Source organism: Ahaetulla prasina, chromosome 18 (genome assembly GCF_028640845.1).
Source record: "Ahaetulla prasina isolate Xishuangbanna chromosome 18, ASM2864084v1, whole genome shotgun sequence".
In the NCBI taxonomy this organism is placed as follows: domain Eukaryota; kingdom Metazoa; phylum Chordata; class Lepidosauria; order Squamata; family Colubridae; genus Ahaetulla; species Ahaetulla prasina.
This window is the reverse complement of record NC_080556.1, coordinates 10,593,755-10,599,657: the sequence shown is the minus strand read 5'-3', so window position 1 is coordinate 10,599,657 and position 5,903 is coordinate 10,593,755. Positions and strand designations below refer to the sequence as shown.

General features: G+C 59.6%; 1 protein-coding gene across 1 annotated transcript in view; it reads left to right on the top strand.

Annotated features, from left to right (window-relative positions):
• Positions 1-3,393: 3,393 nt before the first annotated feature.
• ALPL (alkaline phosphatase, biomineralization associated) overlaps positions 3,394-5,903 on the top strand; it is a 28,729-nt gene continuing 26,219 nt past the window's right edge. The window contains exon 1 of the mRNA XM_058161390.1: positions 3,394-3,467. The gene's annotated coding sequence lies outside the window, so the exon portion shown is untranslated. The remainder of the gene's footprint in view (positions 3,468-5,903) is intronic.

Here is a 5,903-nt window from a genome sequence, read left to right as displayed (position 1 = left end):
CCGATCTCCCAAGCCCTGCCGGCCGGGAGCTCCCCCCTCCCGTGCCACAGGACGGTTTGGGGGGGTTCCCAAGAGACACAAAGCCCCCCCCCCGAAATCCATCCGAACCCATGTCGTGTCTTCCAAAACGGAGCGGCTCAGGCACTTCTGAAATTTCCTTCCCTTTTTCCTTGAAGCGGTTTTGGCGTCGTTACGCTTTCCTGGAAGGAAAGTTGCGCAAGGCCGCCTCCCATCCTGTGGCGGGCCCTGGGGGAGTGGGGAAACCCCTTTTGCTGTCTAACCATTTTGGGAAGGAGATAATAATCCTCTACCCATCCACCACAACCATCTCCCCGATCTTAAGGGGGACTCTGTGAATAGACCCATAATCCTTGCCTGGAAAGGGGAACCTCTTCAGTCGTGGGTTTCAACATTTCTTACTACCGGTTCGGTGGGCGTGACGGGGGAAGGATGCTGCAAAATTCCCATTTCCTCCCGATCAGCTAAAATTCAGGAGGCAGAGAATAGATGGGGGCGGGGCCAGTCAGAATTTTTTACTACCGGTTCTGTGGGTGTGGCTTGGTGGGCATGGTAGGGGAAGGATACTGTAAAATCTCCATTCCCTCCCGATCAGCTGGGACTTGGGCGGCAAAGAATAGATGGGGGCCGGGCCAGTTAGAATTTTTACTACCGGTTCCGTGGGTGTGGCTTGGTGGGCGTGGCAGGGGAAGGATACTGTAAAATCTCCATTCCCCACTTCCTCCCAATCAGCTGGGACTTGGGAGACAGAATAGGTGGGGGCGGGGCCAATCAGCATTTTTACTACCGGTTCTCCGAACTACTCCAAATTTCCGCTACCGGTTCTCCAGAACTGGTCAGAACCTGCTGAAACCCACCTCTGACCCTCCTGCCCCCTTGCATGCAGCTAAACTGCCCCTCATCCAATCTAGATCTCTTCCTCTTGGGCAGGAAGCTGCTGGGGGGCCTCGAACTCGGGCTGAGCTTGTGTGGCTGCCAAGAAGGCATTGGTGGCCCCAAAAGGGTGCCTTCTGAATCAGGGTGTCGCCCTCCCCCGTTTCAGCGGCAGTCAAGGGTGATGGGAGATGCAGTCTGCTTCTCAAATTCCAGCAGAGCATCTGCCCCCCCTCCCCCGGCAACAACAGTGCCCTTCTGTGGGTCTGCCCTTTGGGACCCACCCCATTTCTGGACACCGGCCCCAGTTCTGACTCCCATGGCACAATCATAAAAGCCATCCAGAACACTTCCCCTCCACACACACACACATCTGCTGCCCCTATTTCAGGATCCAGATGTTGAAACCCAGAGAAGGAAAGGTGAGCTGGCAAGGAGAATGCCAGGGGGGTTGCAGTGGGTCAGACCGAGAGCCTGGGTTGCAGGAACCTCAAGCCCTTACGTCGTTCATTCAGACAACCGTAGTGGTCGGAAGCCCTCCATAATCTTTGGCAAACCTGGCGCCTTGGCCTACCCAGCCTGGATGCTACAACCGTCTCCCCAGCCTGGATGGAAGAGAAGTGGGGCAGGCAAGCAGGACCCTCAGGATCGCACACTTCCAATCTGTCCCTGGAAGTAGGAATTTGCCCCTGCTTGGAGGGAGCATTTCTCGGTTCAGTGTGTGCTCTGTGTGTGTGTGTGTTGAAAGGACACAGCTGTTGTTTTCTCACCGGGCTAATGTTTAGCTCGCTCTTGTTTTTACAGCTGTGCAGCCTCGGGCTGGCATTTTCTCCTTTCCGGATTGGCAGCTTCTGATCGTTTCGTTGCAGCGCTGGCGCTGGGTTGGGTTGGGGTTGGGGTTGGCGGGGTGCGATCGTGCGCATGCCTGGAGCCCGGCTTTGGCTCCAGGGTCAAAGTCTGCCGGTTGGGTTGCAGCGGGCAGGGAGGCTGTGCCCTGCGGTCTTGGGCACGGAAACGCCTGGCATCTTCCCAACTCTTTTTTTGCAAAGGCGCTCCCGGGGAACACGGTCCCGGGAAGGCTCCCGCGGGCAGAAGCCGATGCCCAAGCTGGCACGTTTCCCATCCTGGTGAAGCCCACAAGCCCTTGCAGACCTTTTTCAAGAATCTCTCGCCTACCCACGGAAGAGCCACGAAACGCGGAGCTTCGAGAAAACCTCCCCCGCGATCGATTAGCGCCTCCCCTTGCCATTTTTTTAAAATTTGAATTTATATCCCGCCCTTCTCCGAAGACTCAGGGCGGCTTACATTGTGTAAGGCAATAGTCTCATCCATTTGTATATTATATACAAAGTCAACTTGTATTGCCCCCCCCAACAATCTGGGTCCTCATTTTACCTACCTTATAAAGGATGGAAGGCGGTGGGACTCGAGCCTGCAGTAATTGTAATTGCAGGCAGCTGTGTGTTAATAACACTGCATTAGCCTGGTGAGCCACTTCCCAGCCATTGGCTCCCAATGCTTGGCCAGAGACCCTTGGTCGGCTTTGGGGCCGACGGGCAGACCGAAGGGCATCGTCCCCGGGCGCCCGCTTGCCGCTCCGCTCAGCTGCTGGAGAGCGCAGGAAAGCCCCGCCCTTCCATTTGTTTCTTGGCCAAGGCTGCCCCCTGCTGGCAAGAGCGCAGCGCTGCAACCGGCAAACTTTTGCGCCGGGGAAGCGAAGGGAGGGCTGCCCGTTATTTCACCACCCCCGGGAACATGCGCGGCATCCAAAGCGGTCTGGGGAGCGGGGAGGGGCCCGATTTTTTCCTTTTGCTGGATTTTTTAGGGTGCGGGAAAAGGATCCCCGGTCAAAGAAGCAACCATGGGTGGGAGGGAACACGCCCAGCCTTGCCCCACGCGATCCTAATCAATCGGGAAGAGCCCCCCCCTCCCCATCCCGTCTTGGGAAAGGAGTTCCTCGTGTTAGATCCGGGAAGAAATCCTGTTAACAGGTAAAATTCGGCACAACCGCAGCGAATTCTTGCGAAGGGTCTCCAGGAGGCTGGCCGATCCCGTCGAAGTCGCGCACCTACACAGGATCCCGCCGGGGAAGGCAGCGGTCGCGATCCCCGAGGGATAACGGTAGCAGGGTTGGTAGGGACCTTGGAGGTCATCTAGTCCAACCCCCTGCTCACGCCGGAAACCTATACTTGGGATTCGAACCCAAGTTGGGATTGGCCACTGAGTCACCTAGACTCCGTTGAGCTAAAAGTGTTCCCTTCGCCCGTCCAGCGAGCTCTGCGATCCCGCCGGCCAAGGGCTGCTCTTTAGGGCAGCAGGATCGTAGCCCTTCCACGGCCGTCGGGGTGGGGTGGGGAAGAGAGAGGCGGCGGTGCAGCGGCCGGCAGGGGGCAGCGTTGCTTTCCCTGGGCTCGGGGAGCCAAGGCGGGGTGGGGGGACCGCCGGGGAGCCTGCCCTCCCTCCCCTTCCCCGCCTCCCTCCGCTACCTCTCGCTTTAAAAAGCCCCGCCGGACCCTGCAGCGTGCCCGGGAGACCGACGGGGCCGGGAGCGCAGGCAGAAAGACGCGGAGAGGCAGGTGAGGCCGGAGGGACCCCTGCTCGCCCTCCCTCCCTCTATTCCCTTCCCCATCCCGACGATCTTCGCTCCCTCCCGCCTCAATTAAACCCGAACGATGGGCCGGGCGAGCTGGCAACGAGTATGGGCAGAGGGCAAAGCGGGTCAGCCAGGCGGGCTCCGAGGAAAGACGCCCCCCCCCGGGGGAAGGGAGCGGGGAACCGGATCGCGTGTGTCTAGGGGAGGGGGGGCACTTTTTCCTGCTTCAAAATGATGCCAGGCGCCCCACAACCTGGGTAGGTCCTGACCTCCATCCTCGCCCACATCGGCTTTGCGAGGAAGACCACCAGCGCTACTTTTCCTCGTCCGCAGGAGAGACTAGAAAGCAACGGGGCTGTTTTGCCCGCCCCCCCCATCCTATCCCATCCCATCCCGCAGCCTCCAAGCCGCACAGCTAGTCCGATTTTGGGGAGGGGGGGCTCCCCTGAATTCCTGGCTCGGGTTGTTCATGGAAAGTGAGGCTCCAGAGACCCCCCCCTTTCCCCTCCCCGACCCCCCATTAGCATTCTGCTCTCCTCAGAGAAGCCCCAGCCAGGCGTCCTCTTCAGCCGGGGGGGTGGGGTGGGGGTGCTTTGAGGGGCAGAATTGCCCATGGCTGGCATCCAGAGTCAGTGCCAGGCAAGAGGGAGCGAGGCTCCCAGGCAACGCTAGGCAATTTGGAAGCTGCCAGGCTCATCCTCCCATAAGGGGGAGCCCGGGGGGCGGGGGGGGGAGGGTGACGACGACTGAATTGAGTATCCCAGTGAAGGAGGATCTGCAGCCCGCAATAATTGCAGCCCGTGCCAGGGGGCCAGAGAGAACAGCCGCTGCGGGCGGGGAGGCGTGGGGGGCAGGTGTGCATATCTTAAAAGTAACCTGGGTGAGGAAGGATGTCAGAGAACGGGGGAGGGGAGGAAGGGGGTAGAAGAGGCAGAGTGGACCCCTCCCCCGCCCCCAGGAAGAAGCATTCACCCGTTTGCCCAAGACAATTAGCCAGCCTCGCCCAGATGCCACCCGCAAGACAGGGAAGTCCCACCACCACCACACCTGTCGCAGATCCTTCTTCCTGGCTGGCAGCAGAGCAAGCCAAGAGACCCCCCCCCCAAATACACAATCGCAGGCCAGCCTGTGCTGCCTCTTTTGTGGGCTGGGAGCTCTGCCAGGAGACGGCTCTCTAAAATGAGCTACAGCTGCACCCCCAGAGCGGTAAGGACCCCCCTCTCCTAGCTAGAGCAGGGGTCTCCAACCTTGGCAACTTTAAGACTTGCGGACTTCAACTCCCAGAGGTCTTGCTAGAGGAGTCTCTGCTGTGGGTAGAGTGAGTTGCCCAGATTGGCTCCCGCCTCTGGGAGTTGAAGTCCGCAAGTCTTAAAGTTGCCAAGGTTGGAGACCCCCTGAGCTAGAGAAAGGACCCACCCTGGGATTACAGGAGAGCAAAGAGAGTTCAAAAAAGTGGCTGATCAAATCCACGTTCATCTGGTTGCTCCCCCCGCCCCCGCCACCGCTTCCTCCTCTGCTCTTTCTACCTGGCTTTCAACTCCAGGTTCCCTAACCCAAAGAATACCCCCCCTCCCCTTAGACCACGTCGCCTAAGGTCACTCCGCGCCTACAACCATGGCTAGGGGGGACTTTCTCAAAGCAGCTCCCCCCTCGCTAACCGGACCAGCCCTGCCCGCCGCCTTGCCCAGGGAGGGAGGCAAGGAAACAGGCAGTGGTACCAACGCGAGGCTGATGGTTCTCCTTCAGGAATACGGCATGCGGCTGGTTTCACCCACTGCAGCTCCCCCATGTGTTGCAAGACCCTGGGATGGGGAGGATGCTTTTCCCCGGCCGTTCCTTGTTGCAGGAGACCCCCCCAAAAAAGCTGGAGCCTTTGAAGGTGTTGCTAGAGGAATCTCTGCTGTGGGTAGAGTGAGTTGCCCAGATTGGCTCCCGCCTCTGGGCAACCAGGGCAAAGAAGTCCTGCTAGGCAGGATGGCAGCACGGCAAAAACTCCCATCTGTGTCCTGCAGAGGAAGCCCCCAGGTCCTGCTTACGTGGAGGGGGGGGGCTGGCTCAACCGCCCCCCTCCCCTGCTTTTCTGAAGCTGCCAGGGCACGGGGCGATGCGTACAGGCAGAGGCATAGCAGCTGCTCCGGCCAGCCCAGGTGCCAAGCGGCCTGGGAAATGCCTCCATCCGGCTATTTCTTTGCTGGGGTGGAGGTGGGGGGGGGAGAGGGGAGGGGAATTGGCTTCAGGCCTGCCTGTCAAAGGCCGCGGGTTTCTCTTAAGCGCATTTGATGGATTCAACGGGCGCTCAGGGGAATAATCCCGGAGAATTAGTGGAGCAAAGAGAGGCTTAGGAGGGGGAGCTTTACCCCACACGCAGGTGGCGGGCCGCCCTCCCCCAGAGGATTTTGCAGGGAAGGGGCTGGGACAG